Raw genomic sequence first — 23,631 nt, forward strand, 5'->3', positions numbered from 1 at the left:
ACTGAAACAAGAATTAAAAATGCCTTATCCTATTAGGACTGCGCATGAAACGCTACGCTCTCCACTGACAGCAGTCGACAGAGATCGACATTTTCAGAATTAGGAGAGTGGAACCCATCCCTCCTCGTGTCACAAAACCAACGACCACATAATTGCAGAGGATACACAGGCTTAAACAGAGTGGTGTATTTCTCTGATTTGCTTACACCTTACCATCAACAGTAACAGCTGCTCAATCGAATGACAAAAATAACGACTCTAAATGGGCATCCTAAAATTCGGAAGAAAAAGCAGCCGTCAGTAAACGTTTGTACAGAAAATACATTTATCAAAATGGTTCAAATTTCTCTGAGCACTATGGGACTTAACATCTGAGGTCATCAGTCCCGTAGAACTTAGAACTACTTAAACCTAACTAATCTAAGGACATCACACACATCCATTCCCGAGGCAGGATTCGAACCTGCGACCGTAGCGGTCGCGCGGTTCCGGACTGTAGCGCCTAGAAACGCTTGGGCACCCCGGCAGGCATACATTTATCGATTGTGGATCTTCTAAGCTACTAATTTCACTTACTTCCAGAACCTTCAAAAGCAATGGAACAAGCTCTTCGACCGGTTAAAAGTACAATTAAGAATGAGTATGCAGTACATAGTGTTTACTGTGTAGCTAAAAGCAACTGTTTGTGTAGTAAGATATTGAAGCAATTTTGTCTTAAAAGCACATGTACGTATTTATTCAACTGCACTAAAGAACCTTTGAAAAGAGTGTAGCTGTACAGTACTTGTTAAACTTTACAGTGAAATATATTCTATAAGGAGACGAGAAATGTGATAAACATTAAGGACAAAATTGCTAACATAGCCCACTTGCTTTGTGACCTAAACATCAGGTAACGGAATGGAATCTGCCCTGTGTCCCTAGTCTTGGCATTCGTAATTACTACAGCCTACGTCTCTTTCTGTGAAAAGTTTCGTTACATATCATAGAAAAAAAAACATATCGTAATACTCTACTTTAGAAGGCAGCTTGATCCACAGTTGTTTCTTTTAACAAATTCCTTGGATGTCACGGCAGACAAAAAGCAACGTTAACTTTTGCATATCATTAGTTTTCGAAAATCTTACTTGCATACCTTTTTGCACTTATCTGGGCCAAATCAAGTATAAATGTTAGACAAAAAGCTGAACTCAGTTGAGCTGAAAAACACCCATGCATTTAGAGACAGGCACTACGTCATAAAAGGTATTTATCGTGTGCGACATTTTGATGAAATTTGGAAACAGAAAGCCACTGTTTTAGTAACATTGCCTTTAAAATCAAAAAACTGCGTCTTCATTATTTTGCAGTACAATCACTTGAAATTTTAAAATACAGGAAGGATATTAAATATGGCAGTAATAGATATATGTGGATTAAAATTCAGACACACATGTATTGTAAATTAGCGACCACGCAACTTCCGTAACAAAACAGTAAAAGGAGTCCATCTTAATCAATTGCACTTCATTTTTGAAGGCGATAACCGACATTTTGTCATTCGCTTGTAAATGTTCGAGGTATAAATGTAAATAAGCAGCAGGCTGTGCTCTTTTCGTGGTACCAAACTGCTGCTGTAGTATAAGATCCTGATAATGTAGTGTTTCTGTTAATGAGGTGGCGGGGCGTCACTTTAATACAACAGCAGGAATGCCATTTACGCCACTGTCTTGCATTGTTCACATGAGATTTTGAGTTTTAGCTGTTTGTGTCGCATTTCTGAGGCGAAGGTGTGAAATTGTGCAGGAGTCCACACGTAACTTATATCGGGAACGACACGCATTCCTTTGTGAGTACTTAGCCAAGGGTTGTTCGTCCTGTTTATTGATTCATATTCGCTCGCCTACCTGCCTTGACAGAGCTTTGTAAGTTATGCTCTACAAATAAGGTATCGATTAAGTGGAGTCATCACTTTCCCCACATACACTGATAAGCCAAAACATTATGACCACCGACCACTGCGACGTTGGATGCCTTCTGGTGACCTTGCGTGGACGTGCGCGGTAACACACATATGTTGTAAGAGGTCCGAGCAGATGTAATACAGATGTATTGCTCATGCGCTGCCTGCGATATGCAAGGTATAAGAGAATCGCCGACCAGAGAGCAGTGTTGACTGTACGAACTGTGTAGCAGTAGCAGTAAGTTGTTGCCAGTGTGTGTGTGTCTGCTCTGGTCTGGTCTGGTGTATCATGTTGGCTGGGCCGGTCGCGGTGCAGCGATGCCGGAGCCTGAGTATTATTGTATAAGGTAAAAAAAAAAAAAGCAGCCTCGCGGATATCTAGTAATATTATGTAAACTCCGACGTATATCTTTTAAAAATGTCCTAATAATAACAAGCATTCATTTCAGTTTAAAGAATTTAATATTTTTTTCAATGCATGATCATTCCGATTGTTGCAAAAGAAAAATCATTTGCTTCCTTTCATAAACAACAAATGTATAGGCCAGCATTGCACAGAGCTGTGCCGGAAAAGAGCTATTGTAAGAGCAGATAGTCGCCGACTTTATCGAGGTGAGAATTTTTGCTTTTTTTCAGAATGATCTTACAGGGCCATGACGCAGCACTGCTGTCATCCAAATTTTACCAGGTTACTGAATTAATTTTTTATTACGAGGTTTAGGAATTTTTCTGTTTCGAGCTTATATTAAATGAGAAAAGAATTTTGTGGGTACATTAAATGGGAACCAATTTTGTTCAGAGGTTACACCAAAAATAGAATCATATTATATTATTATTATTATTATTAATTAAGTTATGTTGTGAGGTTACACAAGAATTAGAATCATTAACCAAATAATATTTAATTATTTCGTGTGGGGAGGTTACAATGTAAGCGTAGCAGCTTCGGACGGGGTATCACCACAGTGAAGATATAGATTGCAAATGTGAAAAACTAATGAGATAAGCGACGTTGAGAAAGGACAGATTGTTACTACGCAGAGCCTGGTCGAATGTTCACGTGCTGCTGTCGTGAGCGTCTACGGAAAGAGGTATGACAGTGAAACTATCACTACGCGCTTAATGGCTGGACGTCCACGAATCTTCACAGAACGTGGAGTTCAGAGGCTTGTCTGCTCAGTAAAGTAGCATAGATGGTGCCCTATGTCACTCTGCCGAAAGAGCACAATGCTGGTGCATGCACTAGTGTATCAGAGCACACCGTTCATCGTACAGTGTTGAACAAAGAGCTCCGTGACAGACCACCCCTATGCGCTCACATGTTGAGCCAACGACATTGTCAGTTATGATTTCAGTGGGCACGGGACCATCGGGATTAGACAGTCGATCATTGGAAACGTGTCAACTTCTTAGCCGAACCACATTTTTCGGCACTAGAGCTCTGGTTGTCTCCCCAAACACCGTCAACGAAATGAACGGCGACTCGAAACGTGCTGCGCACCACGGACGCAGGCTGGTGGGAGCAGTATTATGCAATGGGAGACATTCTCCTGCGCTTGTATGGGACCTGTGGTAGTAATCTAAGACACGCTGACAGCTGCGAACCACCTGATACCTTCATGCTTGATGTCTTCCACGACGGCGATGACATCTTTAAGCAGTACAATTGTCCGGGTCTCGGTGCCAGTACCCTGCTACAGTGGTTTGAGCAGCATTCTAGTGAACTCAAGGTGGTGTCTTGGCAACCAAATACACCTGATGTAAATCCTATGGAATCTACCTGGGTCGCTATCGGGCGCAATCACCGCATGCGAAAATCAGCTGCCCCGTTGTATACGCGAATTACATGAACTCTTCGTATGCATACACTACTGGCCGTTAAAACTGCTACACCACGAATATGACGTGCTACAGACGCGAAATTTAACCGACAGGAAGAAGATACTGTGATATGCAAATGATTAGTTTTTCTGATCATTCACACAAGGTTGGCGCCGGTGGCGACACCTACAACGTGCTGACACGAGGAAAGTTTCCAAACGATTTCTCATACACAAACAGCAGTTGACCGGCATTGCCTGGTGAAACGTTGTTGTGATGCCTCGTGTAAGGAGGAAAAATGCCTACTATCACGTTTCCGACTTTGATAAATGTCGGATTGTAGCCTATCGCAATTGCGGTTTATCGTGTCGCGAAATTGCTGCTCGCCTTGGTCGAGATCCAGTGACTGTTAGCAGAATATGGAATCGGTGGGTTCAGAAGGGTCATACGGAACACTGTGCTGGATCCCAACGACCTCGTATCACTAGCAGTCGAGATGACAGGCATCTTATCCGCATCAACAGATGGGGACGTTTGCAAGACAAAAACCATCTGCACGAACAGTTAGACGATGTTTGCAGCAGCATGGACTATCAGCTCGGAGACCATGGCTGCGGTTACCCTTGACGCTGCATCACTGACAGAAGCGCCTGCGATGGAGTACTCAACGACGAACCTGGGTGCACGAATGGCAAAACGTCATTTTTTCGGATGAATCCAGGTTCTGTTTACAGCATCATGATGGTCGCATCCGTGCCTGGCGACATCGCAGTGAACGCACATAGGAAGCGTGTATTCGTCATCGCCATACTGGCGTATCACCTGGCGTTATGGTATGGGGTGGCATTGGTTACACGTCTCGGTCACCTCTTGTTCGCACTGACGGCACTTTGAACAGTGGACGTTACATTTCAGAAGTATTACGCCCGTGGCTCTACCCTTCATTCGATCCCTGCGAAACCCTATATTTCAGCAGGATAATGCACGACCCCATGTTGTAGGTCCTGTACGGGCGTTTCTGGATACAGAAAATGTTCGACTGCTGCCCTGGCCAGCACATTCTCCAGATCTCTCACCAATTGGAAACGTCTGGTCAATGGTGGCCGAGCAGCTGGCTCGTCACAATACGCCAGTCACTACTCTTGATGGACTGTGGTATCGTGTTAGAGCTGCATGGGCAACTGTACCGGTACAGGCCATCCAAGCTCTGTTTGACTCAATGCCCAGGCGTCTCAGGGCCGTTATTACGGCCAGAGGTGGTTGTTCTGGGTACTGATTTCTCAGGATCTATGCATCCAAATTGCGTGAAAATGTAAGCACATGTCAGTTCTAGTATATTTGTCCAATGAATACTCGTTTATCATCTGCATATCTTCTTGGTGTAGCAATTTTAATGGCCAGTAGTGTATAATGCACATACCTCCACAAACCTACCAACGAACTGTCGGATTCCTGATTCGCAGAATCAGTTACGTATTTAGTTACAGAGACGTACAAACAAACTATTAAGCAGGTTGTCATAATGTTTTGGCTCATCAGTGTATCACACAAATACAGCACTGCAAGTCTGATACATTTATGCTGATATCATGAGCTACGGTGGTTTTGAAATTGTATTACTGCATTGTAATATTACATTATTCCGACCCTCACGAAGAAACTGTTCAGAGGTACTGGACAGACTACAGGAACCTACATAGATTTGCCAACTTAGACCTTAACTGATTGATATTTTTCGAATCTGGTTGTTATGGAAGAGAAATGTTATTTCCTCCTTGTCCACCCAGATTTGTGCACGTCAACCCATGTGAGCAATAACATTGTCATTTTGGAAGATACACTCTTCTGCTGAAAACTGTATTTGTGATGTTAAATGCACAGTGTCACTTTAAGTTTTCGTAAGTCCTCTGCGTTGCAGTTCCTTTCGCGTTAATAGCAGTACGGACTGAAATCACGGTATGATCGCCAAAATCCTGTTCAAGTTCCACTTTGCTTCAGAACTGTAAGAAGATAGAACTGATAGTTCTCTTCCCTGACATTCTCTGTAGATAAATACGCCAACTATAGCGAGCAGATCAAAATGACTCTAGAACCACTTTGTATGGAACGCTGTGTCGTCGTATGTGTGTACTAAGAATGTGCTTTGTTACTGGAACGTAACCACAAACATTAACTATCTCGGCATTCCACCAAAATTACTCCAGTGCTTACGTATACTGCCACGTATTTTTAATAAGATGTGCGACCATTAAGTTTGTAACACACACAAAATGTCAACAGTAATATAATGTGTATCAGCAACATATTCGTTCACATCATAAATCGAATTGACATTTGATCATAGCTGGCTAAATCAACTCCACTGCTACAAAACATCTGATGCATCTGGGTTGTTGCTTGTAGAGATGTGAGATGTTGGCAAATCATCGGTGCTGATTTCTATTTCATCATCGATGTCTAAACATCGATGGTCAATAATAACAGACCCTAAAACATCGGTGTTTGTCACGTCTACATTAAATGATAAATTTATAAAACGACGTAAAACGCCAACGCCAGATACCTGCAATATCACATTTAGTAATAAATAAATACGGCAACATTTAACATTACACTGCCTACATTTTTTTAAAATGTTTTTGAGGCAAGTTTCCCCTTTCAGTACACTGTGTTGTTTAGACAGTGCATATCCTGCTTTTGAGAACAGTCTTTGAGAGGCCGACGATGTAGCTATACGGCTCAAACATTTAAGCGCAGTTTTTACTGTTTTGGATACGGAAAACTCAATGTTTGTAATACTTCTTGTTAAAGATTAGAAGACGATCTTTCAGATAATAAGTGAGCTGCGACGGTAGGTCCGTTCTGTACCAGTTTGCAAATTATTCCCTTCTTGTGCTTTCTATAGTGTTCACCGCACAAATTAAGTTCGGTTTGTCTGTTTTCCAATACGTCAATGTGTTGCCCACAGTATCTGACATCACGAAAGCATGAAATGAATGAACAATGAAATGAAATGAAATGAATGAACAATGAAAGGCGTTAGTCCATCTTTGTCTGCAACAATAGCCAAATTTTTTAAGAATTGATATATTGTGAACTGGAAGTATGCCCCACGCAAACGTTCGCATAATAATTTATTATGTCACTATCACTGAAGCAGATCACATCACGGGGAACAGCTGTTGTCAGAGACATACTACTCGCCGAAACTTCCTGCCGTTTAAGGTTGAGAGGCACAAGGAGACAGGCATACTGCGGCGTTAATATGTAATGTGTGTTGCCTATATAATCCAGACATCTGATCTGCGCGAAAGGCTGTCGAGCGAAACAAATTCCTCATTCGCTTCTGAAACATCTTCCTCCGCTTAGAAACACACATTAGACTGGTTTTCTCGTCGAAAAACACTGTTTACTGGGCTATGTGATATACCGCTCGCCTGTTTAGTGTCCCTGCTACTTCGGTGAAATCTCGTCATTCCAGGGCCGGCCTCTAACAAAAGTTGTTCCCCATAACACGACCTGTCACACTAGACGTTTGTCGGAAAGACTTCGTAACCCTACATTGTATTTAAGTGATTGTGACGTCATAAATTATTACACAAAATATCCAATATTCCTGCTTTAATTTGTTCAAAAATATAGTATTACTTTCCATCCGTTCGCCGTCCCATTTGATAAGTCGCAAATATGTTGCAGTGGTATCATTGCGAGACATCTTCAGAAAAAGATTCGCTTTTAATGTGAAAATATTGATTATGGAAAAAAGAAGCCTTTTTTTTGTCACTGTCGGAGGTCGACATATTTTCTTTAACATTGACATTAGGAAACGCCCAAGACTACAGTATCGATGTTTAAATATGGATGTTTGTACTCATAAAATCGATATTTTGCAAACATGGGTGATCGTAGACCAACCCTTTTTCCTTGGGAACTACTGTAATGTTCTTGGGGAATGATAACATACAAAAAAAACCAATATTAAAAAAGTATTTTATTGGATGTTCGGTTTCGACAAAACTATGCTATTATCATCGGATGCTTAAAAAATTTTGTACAACATTTTGCGCATCAGTATTAATAGTTAGTGCTGAACACGAACACGTGTAATCGCCGCAATATGATTATGCTTGAGTTTTTGCATGATAGTTTTATACTTGATATGCCGACGTATAGCTATGTTCATGGTAGTGGGAAGCATGTATGCCATGCGAAGCACCGTGCAACACTGATGCAACATGTAGTAAAAATTTTAAAGCATAAAATCCGATAACAGCATAATTCTGTCGAAACTGGTAATCCAATATAATGCCATAAGTTTCCTTTAATTTAGGTCAATGGTCACAAACTTTTTTTTAACAGATTACCGGTTTCGGTCTATAATGACCATCATCAGATCTGCTTCATAAAAGCAAGGTCCTAATGTACTTTGTTTTTACGAAACAGATCTGATGATGGTCTTTATAGACCGAAACCGGTAATCTGTTAACAAAAAGTTTGTGACCATTGACGTAAATTAAAGGAAACTTATTACATATACAGGTCACTGTTTTTTTTTTCACGACGATGTCTCAGCTTGTGGCAATATAATGACTTTTCTTTGCGGTCTTGGCTTACGAAGTTTCTTTCAGTATCATACATTGTAGATCGCGCCGAGACTGACCACAAGAGGGTATATAGAACGAACAGTGCTGACTTCTACAACATTTGCATGGAACAACTAGACGACGTAATTTATAGTAGTAGTGGCGAGCGTACGTACACAGAGAGCGGTGCTGCGACTGTACCCAGAGCGAGTGGGGCTGCAGTGCGAGACGCAGATGCTATCTGGAGAAGCAGCCGCAGCAGCAGAGCGCAGAGAAGAGGATAGCGAGGCCGGCTTAATTACTGCTCTTGTGCTAAGCGCCGGTGCCGGTGCCGGTGTCGGAGCACTGGCCTGCAGACAGTTTTACGGCGCGGAGAGGCGCGGCGACCCGACCACGCCAGCGCCAGCGCCAGCGCCGGCGTCTGCGTGTGCGTGTGCAGTGTGCGGGCAGCTGTTCGCCCTCGGCCTTGGCGCGGCAGATAGCGATCGATGGGAACTCATCGGGGCGCGGCACGCTCTTCTTCAGCTCGACTGCACAGTAGCCGCCGGCTGCCAGCCTGCAGCTGCGCAGACCGCGACTGGATCGCGAGTCCGTGGCGCCAGCAGTAATGGGGCTCTGTTGCAAGTGTTGTGGCCTGTTTACTAAAACAGTGCTGAAAATGTAAATTCTATGTGAACAAATAATTTAGAGTATTAGGCTGCTTCATTATAAAACACTAAAGCAGCTGAACCACTGACGTTGCGACCGTTTTTGCAGCGGTAATCTTCAGGACCTCTAACTGTTAGTCGCCTTAAAATGATCACTGCAAAGACGATCGAAACGTCTGTGATTTTGCTGTTTTCTTGTCCTATGATCACACTGCCTAATACCCACAATTATTTTGTTCAATACTGAAGATGCCTGGCGAGAAAATAGTCTAACTGGTAAAAATCAAACGGACACGCAGCTACAGGTCTGGCGAAGCTCTGTAAACTTGCTGTAGAGTGATCAGCCGCCCACGTTTCATCAGCAGGTATGAGCGGCTGTCTGCCTTCTACCGCCAACTCCTTCGTCGGTGTGGTTGTAAAATCCACAAATCATAAAATCTTTGTGGTCCACAGAGTTTATGAATTTGATGTACAGAATGTAGCTCTGTGGCCGGCCGTGGCGGTCGAGCGGTTCTAGGCGCTTCAGTCCGGAACCGCGCTGCTGCTACGGTCGCAGGTTCGAATCCTACCTCGGGCGTGGATGTGTGTGATGTCCTAAGGATAGTTAGGTTTAAGTAATTCTAAGTTCTAGGGGACTGATGACCTCAGATGTTAAGTCCCGTAGTGCTCAGAGTCATTTGAACCTTTTGTAGCTCTGTACAGAAGTGAAGCGTGAATGATAAATAGTTGAGACAAGAAGAAACCAGCGTTTGAAATGTGCTGTCAAAACGCGCGCGCGAGTGTAAGAGATACTGACGTTTGTACAGAATACACTAGTCGGAGAGCTGCATTAAACAAGTCTTCGAACTAAAGACGACAAGACCACCACCACAATAACAACAGTTTATAAAATATATTTTTGTGTGTAACCATCACAAAGCTGCTAAAATATTTATTGTTCTCCAGCTAGTTCCCACAGCATGCTTTCGCCTGGCAGAGTGCTTTAAAATTATATGCATATGTCATATGCAATTTAAAAATTTTAAAGTCTCCCAGACGTCGACATATTCTCGAACGAAATAAGTATTCGCAACACTGAGATGATTATGCATAAACACATCGTCCGATAAAAGTTTACGTCTATGCATTTAGGTCTGATAGTCTGCTAATTTTGAAAGGGGGCATTTGAGACCTTAGATTTCCGTGGCTATTATTGTCTTCCAAAATTTTTTCCTGGTATGTGACCGCGTCATTATATTATTGTATTGGTCGATTCGGTCGCTTTTGCAAGTGACTTTCATAAGAAAGCTTTATAAAAATCTTCCACGTACAACGAAATAAACAGTAAAAGTAATTCTTCAAATGATGTGCATTTGAAGTTATGAGAGTAGATACTCTGACAATAATTATCTCAGTAAGACAGTTAGACGAAGAGGAATAGATATCTCTACATTTGTCGCCATGAAATAAAGCAAGTTAAATATTGCCACCTAGGAAGCAAAGCAACACGTGGCGGATGAAGCGAGGAGGACATACGAAGCAAACTAGTACAGGAAGAGGGAGCGTTTCAGATCAAAAGAAGTCTTCTACTATCACCGGCCTTTATTTGAGGAACACATTGACTGAGAAGGTGCGTCGTTCGAAGAACTGCACTGAATTGACGTAAATCATGGACTATGGGGGAAACTAAAATGATGAGGATGGAAGTGCTTGACTTTTGGTAATACAGAAGGATACTGAAAACAAGACAAACTGATAAGAAACGAACAGGTTCACCGCAGGATCAATGAGGAAAGAAATATGTGGGAAACACAAAGAAGGAGGAGGGAAAGTATGATAAGATACGTGTTAAGGTATCGGGGAATAACTTCCATGGTGTGAGACGGTAAAGATTGTACGGAATATCCAATAAATAATTGAGCACGTTGGGTGCAAACGCTACTTTGAGATGGAGAGTATGGACAGGAGAGGAATTCGTGGCAGTTCTCATCAAACCAGAAAGAAGACTGATGACTAAAGCAAAGGTGATTCCCGCATGGAGATTTCACTCATAGAACGTTACCAGGATGGTAAGTTCTGAGCAAGAACAAAGATAACATCGGGAGCGTCACACACCCCAAAAAGCGCGCTACGAGAGTTCTTGTTCTCAAATCGCAGGATATCCAACCTTGGAATGGAAGGTTTACGAGATATTATAGGTGTTAAGATAAATAAAGTTTTTGGAAAGCAGTTGTATAACATTAAGCTCTTTCATACTTCTAACTCAATGTGGAGGTACTGAAGCAACAAATTTTTAATAACTTCCCATACTAGGAAGACGAATAATAACAAAAGAAATCCTGAATTCAATGCACGAATTTCTACTTCAGCAACGCATCAGTAAGAAAAAAAGGGAAAGACAAAAAATGATTGCTTGCGGAACTGGTATGCATAGGGAGACGTTTGTTTTCAGTTTCTTGGCAGTAAAAATTGGGAAAATGGATACCGCAAAAGAGAATCTGTAATTTCCTTGTTGAGAAAATGGTGTGTTAGTACATGATTTTTAAGGTAGAGGTAGTGCCTATTAAATATGGCGAGTTCTTGTGTATAACATATCCACCAGTGGATGCAGACTTGAATATCAAACACACAGATACTATAAGAGACATCATAGCCACCATAAAATTAAAGACGAAAACAAACGAAGTAATTTCCCCCTAGGTAGTCGTCTGATTGTACTGTTAATCGGAACCAGACAGACTGCAACATGGCCTTCCATAACCATATGCGAAGAACATCCAGTCAAAAAAACTAATAAGCGAACAAACGAGAACCAGTGCGATGGATTGTAGCAGCATGTTAAATGCAATGAATTAAGAAATAATTACCAGCTCACGACAATTTACGTAAATGGGAAATTCTTAAAAGAGAAAAATAATTTTGAGAACAAATATGACAAGATTCTCTGTTGTTGATGTCCCAGTTTGGTATTTGATGTTATAAACGGTATATACATCGTAGTTTGTAACGAAAAATAGGGAGACGCAAAGTATCGAGAAACAGATCACCTGAATATAACATTTCGAAAGTCACAGCAAAATCTTAAGCTTTATATTCCACATGTTACAGGACTGAGTGCTACAACGCAAAAAGAAGAGTTGGTAATTAAAAGATATCCATCCTTAAAAATCGTCTGAAGGAAGTTAAACGAGGTTGATATCTCTATATTAGGCTGAAGTCGGCCATAAAATAAACGTGTATACATACTGAGTCAGGAAACGATGCGGTCAAGATTTGTTTAGTTGAATAGTCAGGAAACTTAATGCTGGAAGAAGGAAGAAAAGATAGAAGACACTTATGCGAGCGGACTTCAAAAAGAAAGCTACACATTTCTTTGTCAGCCGAGTAACTTTTGCTGAATGCAGCACTACACTTCAAAGCAGCGTAGATACATAACACTATTTTTCGAGATAGTTACCAAGTATCTGTAAACAACAGTCGGGTTCTTCCACCACTGGTTCAGATCCTCGAAGATAGAAATCCGCTCCTTGGTCACGGAGCCTTTCGAGACTCGCTGTGTAAACGCCCTCATCACTGGACGGCCTCTTTCCACCCGGATTTTATTTCAGCTGGTCGACAAGATGGAGATCGCATGGTGAATTAACTGAACTTCCCGATCATCCTGGTAAAATTGTTACCATCATTTCACTACGGCTGCATGCGACATTGTATTTGGTATACATGGTGCTAGAATTTCACTATGAATCTGTGTGAGATTTAGACATTTTGCGCACAAGGATCGTACTGTGCTACGTACTTCAACTTGGGAATAAGTTTCCAGTTGCCGTGCCATTTCACTAGCACACTGTGAAGTGCGTGTTATCCGTACTGCAGTAAAACTCTCTCTACACAGAACCCGAAAACGTACTCTCTTCTATGTGCCACTCTTGTTGGGCAACAGATTTTGCTTTCTGAAGTCCACACGCAAAATATTAGTGATAATGTTTCTCTCTTCGTCAACAATGATTAAATGTTGGCCTTGTGAATTAAATTATTCATGACACTACATATTTCAGAATGAGATGCGGTAAAGGTGAATAACTTAACTACTTCCGGATCACAGCAACGTGCGCCATTCTCTTCCATTTAATCTGAAACCTCGAACAGTATTTTTTGCGTTGTTGATAGTGATACTTTAGCAGGACGGGAATCTATCACCAAGTGCCGTTGTGGCTATCGGAAGCGAATTCTCGGATTCTGACTCCTTCCTTTAATGTCATAGAGTGAGGTGACACAGCGCTTTAAAACACTCGACTCGCATTTGAACCGTCGATGAATCAAATCCACATCGGCCATCCAGATTTAGGCGTACCTTGGTTTCCGTAAATTGCTCAATGACAATGTCGGGATGGTTCCTTTAAACAGGACACGGTGCAGTTACTAAAGCATCGTTCCTTGATCTTCATTCTTGTCATGCCCATGCTGATCCTTAACAACACTGCAGATCACGGACCCTTGTAACAGTTATCAATACTTGAGATAACACGAGTAAGCCGAGTAATGAAATGAGACTCTCATGACGTGCTTGCGGGTTTTCTGCCGATTTTTCGTATCCATTTTATGTCTCAGTATGTCTCACAAGCACCTACAAAAATGGGTTAAAACGCTTGGATTTGAAACAGGTGAACAGGTAGGCTTATGAATACTGCGGGACCTTGTTTATCAGGACTGGGCGCGACGATACGTCATCCGGATTAACTAAAATTCAAATAATGTGCAATTCCACAAAATTTGAATCGGAGCAACTTCTCAAAAGAAACAAGATTTTCGATTTTTTTATATTGTCAGCAGGTACTGTATCTCCTAAAAGTCTTTCTCCAGTCGCTGGAGGCTGTGTCGATCTTTTATTTTCGTAACAAAAAAATTGTTTTTAAATGCAGTTGCATAAGCAGGAATAAAATGATAATGTGCTCATTAATGTTACCAGTAACGATTCATACGAATTCAGTAAACTAATTCGTTCCATGTCATTTCGACACGAGAATAGTTCAAATTATCGATGAAACATGTAACCAACTAAGTAACTAACTCATCATTAGAAGGATTCTTGTCTAAATTTAACGCTTTTTTCCTGCAATATCGAGCCTGGAGTCGGAACTTCACTCTCCCTCTTTACACTAAACCACATGATAAGTACGTCATCTAGCGGTTCTTTCTTTGCTGTCCCACGACTCTCTAAAGTGTCCTTTGTTATCATTTTGAAGCAAGTCTGCCACTTCTTTCTGTTTATTCTTCCAGTCTGGTCCTGTTGAAATTCCAAAACCGCAGCTATGTTTTTCAACAATTATACGTTTTATCCACTGTAAGAAGTGCACTGTCTTTTTTCCCCGTTAATGCACTATCACCTGCTTTTCAATGACGTCATTTTTATAACTGCAACAACTAGAGGCAATACACAATTATAGAACTCAGCGTTAACTCATTAACTGACACAGCTCCAAGATCCATGACGACAGATGTATCGACAATAGACGCATATCGATCGCTAGCGAATCTCTCCATGTTTTAACAGACGATACAGGCGTTTAATACGAGCAGTTCGTTGAAGTCCGTGGAACTAATTGTCCCGCGGCAACAACTCACTTTGGAAAGCTGTTCAGCGGGTTGCCTATCTGCATGTACAAACTAATTTTGTGTGACAGTACTGGGCGGATGATTTCTTCACATGTTCCAACATGCGCCATATTTTTGTATGCCTTGCAGTTTTCTTCTTCCAGTCCTAAAACCCAAGAGGTACTTATGAGTAACCCTATGTATGAACTGTGCTTGCGAACTAGAGCAGCAGGGCAACTGGTAAAAGTCCACGAAGTGAGTTAGAATAGTGTTATACCTCTGCAGTTAGAACAGGATACGAAGAAAACGAGTGATTGCAGAAGGCCTTAATGCAAAACTTGAGTAGTCAGTATCTGAGTGACTGCTCTAATGTTACTTTTGTGACTGACGGCTATTTCCTAAAATCCCACATACACCTTCTCATATGTTTTTCAACGTTTCCCAAATTCGCTCTAACCGCAGCGGTATAGCAATGAGTGAACAGGCAGCTGCTTGCTTACCTGTAGCTGGGCCGGCACTACTACACGAACAGCATCCGTCCTTTGGAGGTTCAGCACCTGCAACAAGAGCGCCGCTGAGCGATTAACTCTGCTGAAGCCGCCGCCGCCGCCGCCGCCGCCGCCGCCGCCGCCACACCCTTCTATCCGCGTGTAAACAATGGATAATAGCGCGGCTGCGATTGCATATTAATGAAACCGGCCCCAGATAACGGCCCGCCACCATCGGCGCGCACAAAGCCGACTTATCGAGAGTCGAGATAAAGCCTCGCGGATAACGGGGAACTGCAATGGCTTTTCTGATATGTTTGTTTTGAAACGATGTTTTTTTTTCCTACTAGTAAAAATTCCATGGGACTATCTGAGCATCAAGGGCTCGTCCAACAAGTGTACGGTGAAGACCAAAATATTTTTTGATGGATATGACAGTCTTGGAGGAGTGACACAGACTATTAAAGTTCTTGTGACTGTTGTGCCGCGTCTCTGTATAAAATGCTTTCAAGTGTATAAAGTATTTGGCATATTAAATGCTGATTACCAATTTCAGTCATTACAGCCATCTTCAGACCAATACTCCAGATGACCAGAGGACACAGTGCCCAGAGGCGCAATATGATACCAACTAATGTCTATCATGATCTGCTCAGTGCACTGGTTCCTCTGGCCGTCTGTAATCTTGGTCTGAAGATGGTTTTAATGATCGAAACCGATTCCCAACATAACACATAAAATAATATTGCGATCTGTAATGCTACTTTTTATTTCTGCAAACACAAGGATCTCTTTAAGATTGCTTTGTTAAAATTTTTCGCGTACCTCAGTAATGTTTGCATCTGTGTAAATCCAGTACTGTATTAATGCAGACAAGAATTACTATCATTTGTCTGTTGTAACTGCATTTTACAGTCATCAGCAACTGAACAACTGATCGAGATTTACGTCTCAAAGAAGGAAGAAGTTGGGCGTTTCGAGTGACTGGGGTATCAACAGACCATGTACTGGCCATCAGTGGGAACGATAAGAGTAAGATGGCTCACAGCCCGAGCAACAGCGCATTTGATCACGTGTTTATGAAGGATGACACGTGTAAACACTCCGGCTTTAACGATGTGCTTATTTCGGGCAGCCCACGAGTCTTTATTCATAAAGTTTGAATTATTACCACACAAAAATATTACAACATTATTTTTTTATTTGGTTGGAGGTGCATCTCTGAAAACCAAGTACACACTGAAATCCTGCGTCACACTATCGCAGTCCGCCACTAGAGGACCCGAAAATCACAGTGAAGCCCATCTCCACATCATACAAAGCTCCTCTAGCTGCCTGCTATGGGACTGTGGCACGGGGATTTCAATGTTACTTGATTTTAAGAGATGCACCTTAAACCTGATAAAAAATGAATTTAGATTTATTTTTTGTGAGGCAATAATACAGACATTATCACTACCACTCTTAGCATACTCCTTGGGCGCCTCGATCTGGAACAACAGATGCAGCCAGAGTGGACCGATGTTGGAATAACTTCGACGACGAGGCTCCCCCACGACTGGAGTAGTCAGACGGACCACAGAGCAGCTGACTGCTCGCTAATTCAATCCTGGAGAACAGAACCAGTTGAGCAGCCCGACCTTCAAGAACTATCTCCTGGTTGCATGATGCAAGAGCCGCTGCTCAACACATGCGCTTCAGCAGGCCGGACATATCATCAGAGACCAAGATCTAGCTATTCACAGCCAATAAATGCTTGGAGGGTAACGAAGGGCGAGTATACAAGTCGCGGTACACATTGGTATTCGCCGATGACAGCGAACTACTATGAGGCGATATAACCCGCTTGCCGACAGGATACTGTTCAAGCTTGGTAATTGTTTACGTGAACATGAGAATGTTTCTGTAGTTCCCCCACTTCTTTTGGCCCAAACAAAACTCGGAAGCTACGGAGCAACATGTGCGCGCCCTGGACCTAGCTCCCACCAATCTCTGTGGGATGTGTGAAAGCGGTTGAGTGGTCATGGATCGTACTGGTTATCCAAACCATCATCGGTATTTACTGACTGCTGCCACTAGACAATCAGATACATTACTACAGTACTTTGGACCTTACTATAGGTATCAACAGGAGGAGACCCTTATTCAGCGTTTACAGAGAAACCATAGCTACAGGCACAACAATCTCTGAAAGCTCGGCATTCACGTGTGAACCACAGACATGCAGTTTTCCATTCGATGGTGCATCACCTCACCTCCGTTCTAATACCTGAATATTCCTTTCAAATAGACTACCGACAACCAGACACATCGCTTCCGGTAATGGCTACAACTCCAGTGATTGGTAATTTACTACGGCTTCCACACACTGTCCAACACGAACCAGTGAGTTATCACAAAAACTGGTGCGTCGACCTACATACTGTCAAAATTTCAGATAACTTCGCAAAAAGTTGAAGTGTCGCAATAGAAGTCTTTCATTTTATAATATCAAGAGCGTATGAAAATTTTTATTCAATAGTGAAGGCAAATTGCATCCCTCGGTGTGTAATATATTCAAGCACTGTGGAAAAGTATATACTTGCAAGACAGCAGAGGTGTGGTACTTAGGTTTCCTGAACACGAGAGAAGCTAAAGATAAAGAAAGAAACAAAGAAAGAAATGAGAAAGGAAAGTTCAATCTTTGTCAATCATCGCATAAATGCACTCATAAGGCGTAGAATGTGAAATTTTACATTCTATTAAGAAAATTAGAAAGATCACCATACTGGAAAACGTTGTATTCCGCTGTGTTAAATTAATGTTTAGTTTCAAATACTAGACTGAAATCGTTAATTTGACTATGTTTTTATTAGTTTTTAAATTATCTCCCCATAAAAAGTGTGTTTCCTGTTTTTGGTAGTGTAACTATTTCGCTTGACAAAAAAGTGATAATTTCGTATGTCAACTCTCTACATGCCATAGTTTTGGTTTCTTCTGTGTAAACAATATCTCCGTCAGTAGAAGGTAATTTTGTGTGTTCGCAACATTCAGTTGTCACCTGAAGATGGCTAAGATGGAGGAAACTAGTTTTGACGAAATAAATGTAGTTTTGCAGAACATTAGGAAGTGTTTCCTATTTAATATTGTTATAATGTTCTGCCAAGCATAGACGGAAAATTCAGTTAGTATTCAGTTTCTATAATATTATTGTGTAGTGCAGGTGTATTTATCATATAAATTTTATCATCTTGACGTAAGCCATGTATTCAGTCTCAAATGAAAAGAAATTATCTTACTAGCTGCCTACCGCAATCTTCTTTCAACGAAAGGATGCAGGAATCCGTTATGTTTAATTTTGTACTGTTGTGATGAATAACTGCTTGTAGTAGGTGTTCCCCGTTTCATCTCATATTAAACAAGGAAAAAAAAGGGAACGCATATTTCCTTCATTACATGCACACGCTCGGTGTGTAACGGTCTTAAAAGAAAATGTAAACAAATGAGATAACAGAACGGAATGTTTCACACGGTGTAGTGAATTTAATAGCAGCAAATGCAGAACCAAGATAATAAAAAATTAGCATTGTCTCGTAAATGCCAAGCTGTTGCCTCCTTGGGATGGGTTCGCATGAGAAGTAATTGTAATAGAGGAGTTGTGGAGGGGAACCTGCAGACACCAGCCAAATTAGCTGCTTTCGTAATTGAATCAAACGCCCTACGATCTGTTCACATTATTGTGCATGAGAAAAAAAAAACACGGCACATGCATATTCATTAGCACAGGGACTCGTAAGCCGCAATATTAGAGGAGGGCCGAGTTGGTGCGAAACCCGAGGCGCCTCAGACGATGCGGGGATTCTCCGTATCAATTTGCTACTCCAGGCAACGCGGCGAAGGGGAAGTACGCGCTGGCATTAAGTAGACACGACATCTAAATGGGTGTGCGTCTTTCATCAGAGCGCCGAGCGTAAATTCATCCCACGAGAACGCGTAATTAACTCTCAGCTAGTCTTTCGGAATGGGATTAACGGGAAACGTGACACCCCGAATTCGGGCACTAGTTGGATTTTAAGACACGGCAGTTCTTGCTAGTAATAAAATACTACCATCCTAGTAGTCTGCGAGGGGTAGTCAAAATTTCGTCACTTGGACAAAAAAGTTACATAAATTGTTGTTTTTTGTTTGCAGAAACAAGTCTACAGTCCTCTTATTTCTGGTCTTTCCCAATAGCTCACAAAATTCATTTACCTTCCCTTTTCCTAACTGCATGCATGAACACAGAGCTATCTCCCACACTTTCTCGTCACTAGGAAGGCACGAGTTTCTACAGATTAAGTAACCTATCACATTACTTTTATGCGACTTGTTACAGTTCACAAACAATGGTGTAGTTCGCTTCATGCATGGTCTGAGGTAAATAATGGTTCTTAAGGGCGGAGTTCATGGAAGTAAAAGAAGAAATTATAACGAAATCTACCGCTCAAATTCTCTCTATTTGGAGATGTATCACCTACTGTGGTCGATATTCCTTAAAACCTCGCTATTTTGTTTCTATTCGAAAAGAAACCCATTCCTTTGAAAACAAGATTTCCAACGGTGAAGGGACTGACTTGGTGATTCTAGCATTCTAAGCGCATACTAAGCGCATACTAATAATGTTAAACGCATGAGCAGTCCGATTTCTTTGTCATCCACACGGTTCAGTGGATCAGCGTAAACGAACACTAATCATGTCCCACCGGCCACTGTGAGCGAGCGGTTCTAGGCGCTCCAGTCCGGACCCACGCTGCTGCTACGATCTCAGGTTCGAATCCTGCCTCGGGCATGGATGTGTGTGATGTCCTTAGGTTAGTTAGGTTTAAGTAGTTCTAAGTGTAGGGGACTGATGACCTCAGATGTTAAGTCCCATAGTGCTTAGAGCCATTGAATCATGTCCTCCAAAACCATATCTAGTGGACTGAAGCAGCAAAGCCATAGCATTACTAGAGATTATCCATCGGTCATGATAAAAACAAGAAGCAGAATACATCTACACGGCTGCGAAGCAAGTTGTGACAACCCTTCGCCATGTTTTGTATAGTAAAAACAAAGGATGTTTAAAGTAGACAACGTGTAAAAATAATGACGATCTATCACTCAACTGCGAATTTTTAAGTCAGTCAGAACCGAGATTACCCGTGATTACAGGAGGATACTTCATCTCTCAACGAATGTATGCATACTGTACTTCCAGACGATCAGTTTCGTCTGAAAAATTCTGTTCAGGAAAAGTGTGTTAGGAAACACTGTACTATACAAAAGATACATCCAACAAAATACCGAGAAATGACACACAGGTCATAGAGAACTCTCCCCAACCGACGCTGGACTGAAGCAAAAAGAGTATTGCAAAGGGTCAAAAACGGAAGTGATAACCTATCCACTACGCCAGGAAGCGTTTGGTTGTATCAAAATTTTATGAAAGTAATATTTAAGATGGACCCTGCTCACGTAGCTAAAACATATTTTTTCGATAAGACTAGCCAAGTTTTAACAAAAGACTTACCAAGCATATTTCATTCTAAAACTCAGTAGCGTAGCCTACTTTTCATTTTGCACATTGTACTTAACGTACACTTATTTCTTCTTAAAATTTTCGATTGTGGTTTAAAATTAGTTACTACGTACACACAAGCAGTTTCAATAAATTATATGTCTTTGTATCTGTAATCCACATATTCATACTTTGTGTAAGACTAACAGAAATACGCAAAATTTCTTAATAGCTGAAATGTATCAGTATTTGCACGGATGGTAGAAAATCCAATTTATGAATCAGGTATGATTTGAAGAACAACTTATGTGATACTCAAAAATTACGTTCCTTACGAACTCAGAGATGAAGTACTCTGCTTTCGATACGGCCACAAAATGACTACATAAAACACTGAGTAACGTGATGTAGCCCTAATACGCACTCTATCGCTTTGGTGAATACCGTCTATCTATTCTCATTACAGTGGAATGGATCTGGCTGTTTTTACAATGCGTGAATTGCATTAGACCTCAGCCGCCGTATTAGCATTCATGTTATGTGCACTAATCACCCGCATACGTCGTTCGCACTAACTGTTTTCCCACCGATGATAGGTTACTTGGCTCAATCTGTGGCATTGTTAAAACTATCAAACTGTGAGTAATGATGATATTTTCCCAAACAGTCTGCACTTCTTTTTTCTTGACAACAGTACACATGCTTTTTGACGTGATTTTTCGCATTTTGTATCCAAACCGCAATTATCTCGAAACAGGTGGTTCTTGTACCTTTTGTTATTGAGCACTATTCATTTCATTTTGATCCCATAAAAATTAATTTCGTTCCCTTCAAGGTGTGTGTTAATGTTTACCTGACAAGCGACATAGTCTTATTTAACAAAATGAACGATCCATGTTTGGTAAGAGGACGTGGTTATGTATGAGAGTAATACAAATTCTTTCCCCAGTCAACGTGTGTGCATTTATTGAGCCACTTAATTCGAACTGACGTGATTTGATTGAGAGTGTGTTAGAACAGGAAAGTATTATTTTACGTTTTTCGTATTTGATATACACTGCGACATTGATACCAGTGGCGTTAATCTCTAATCTGGAAAACTTAATTAACTACCATATAAATATACGACTTTATTGGATAAACGGTTCTGGTACCAGATTTAATCTGCTTTAGCGACGTTATTGGTAAACGGTAGTTTTTTTCGTTCAGAATCAAAGGGAATATAGTAAAAGTACTAGTAATTATTGAAAAAATCTTGAGAAATCTAAATGCCGCAAAAGTAAAATTGTTGCATTTACAGCGACGTAAAGACAAAAATTTGCCTACTTAAAATAATGTACTGAAGCTTTAGTGAAAATACGTACTCAGAGGATAAATGTTTAAAGAGCTTTAAGTAACAGCTTGAATTGACAGTGAATGCAATTACATGCACAAAGTCAGAAAGGAACACATGAAGGAACCAGCGTGCTCAGCACGTGTATCTAGCAGAGGCACCAATGAAAAATTGTGTTTTACTGCACGGACAGTAACGAGAGCAAATAAAAACATTTCACATTGTCAGTTAAACTCGTCTAATAGTTCTTTAACGTAAGAGAAGGGTTGTGAATTCGGTATCACAAATAAATAAAAGTACAATGAATTTCAAATTGGTGTGATTGTGAACTCACTATCGTTAAATAATTGTCATACATTATTAATTTTCCATTATTGGACTGGTTAATTGGTAGCAGAGCTCACATACATTGGTTGTTAATATCATTATTACTAGTATGTATTATTAATTATTCGTAAAGTACCGAATAACAACAGTTCAAGTTTCCAGACACTTTGGAATTTATTATTAAGAGTCAGTTACTATGATTTCTAGCTCTTACACACATGCTGGTCGAAATCACAGTTCTACCTCTCATACACTGTAGTCCATTCCTAGTGAAAATTCTTCAAGTTATACGTACGAAATAACCACCATAAGACACATTCTGCTTACATCTCTTGTCATATCGTTTCGTGCCTCCCTGTTAAGTGACGTGTTATACATTTCAATATCTTTATCGTAACCATGCACGTAATTTCCACTCTCCGGCTCCTAATTATACACTTTTACCTCAAACAATGTCTGTCGTCCGCACTAAGCGTGCTACAGTTCAAACAGAACCAACGGGGGAAGAAAGGGCACACTGTCCCCGGCTAAGTTAAGAAGTATACTTACAATATCTATTAACGGCGGAGCTATACCAATGGAAGTGACGTCAGAATGATGTGTCACTCGATGCAGCAGACGCCTTATTCATTTTGGCTTATTTAAATGTTTTTTATTACACACTGAGATGATAAAAATCATGGGTTACATCCCAATATCGTGTCTGATCTCCTTTTGCCGGAAATAGTGCAGCGACGTGACATGGACACAACAAGTCGTTGGAAGTCTCCTGCAAAAATACTGCGCTATGCTGCTTTTATAGGCGTCCATAGCTGCGAAAATGTTTCCAGTGCAGAATTTTGTGCAAGAACTGACCTCTCCATTAAGTCCCATAAATGTTCGATGGGATTCATGTCGGGTGATCTGGGTGGCCAAACCATTCGCTCGAATTCTCCAGAATGTTCTCCGGGGACATGACGCATTGTCATCCATAAAAATTCCATCGTTGCACTTACCAACTGAAATGAGGACCCAGCTAATCAAATCACGGTTTTCCAGTCGTCTAGGGTCCAACCGATATGATCACAACATTAGGAGAGGCGCTGCAGACGATGTAGTGCTCTTATCAAAGGCACTCGCGCCGGTCGTCTGCTGCCACAGCCCATTAACGCCCAATTTCGCCGCACTTGCCTACTGGATACGTTCGTCGTACGTCCCACATTGAGTTCTGCGGTTACTTCATGGAGTGCTGCTTGTCTGTTAGAACTGACAACTCTACAAAAACGCCACTGCTCTAGGATGTCAAGTGAAGGCCGTCGGTCACTGCGTTGTCCGTGGCGGGAGGTAGTCTAAAACTGAAATTTGGTATTCTCCGCTTCCTGAAAACGATTTTCCCATTTGTGTAGCTCCAACTACCATTCCGCG

General features: G+C 41.3%; 1 protein-coding gene across 1 annotated transcript in view; it reads right to left on the minus strand.

Moving 5' to 3' along the window:
• LOC126482883 (mucin-19) overlaps positions 1–23,631 on the minus strand; it is a 781,435-nt gene that overhangs the window by 604,182 nt on the left and 153,622 nt on the right. The window contains exon 2 of the mRNA XM_050106575.1: positions 15,065–15,121. The gene's annotated coding sequence lies outside the window, so the exon portion shown is untranslated. The remainder of the gene's footprint in view (positions 1–15,064; positions 15,122–23,631) is intronic.

Source organism: Schistocerca serialis, chromosome 1 (assembly GCF_023864345.2).
Source record: "Schistocerca serialis cubense isolate TAMUIC-IGC-003099 chromosome 1, iqSchSeri2.2, whole genome shotgun sequence".
In the NCBI taxonomy this organism is placed as follows: domain Eukaryota; kingdom Metazoa; phylum Arthropoda; class Insecta; order Orthoptera; family Acrididae; genus Schistocerca; species Schistocerca serialis.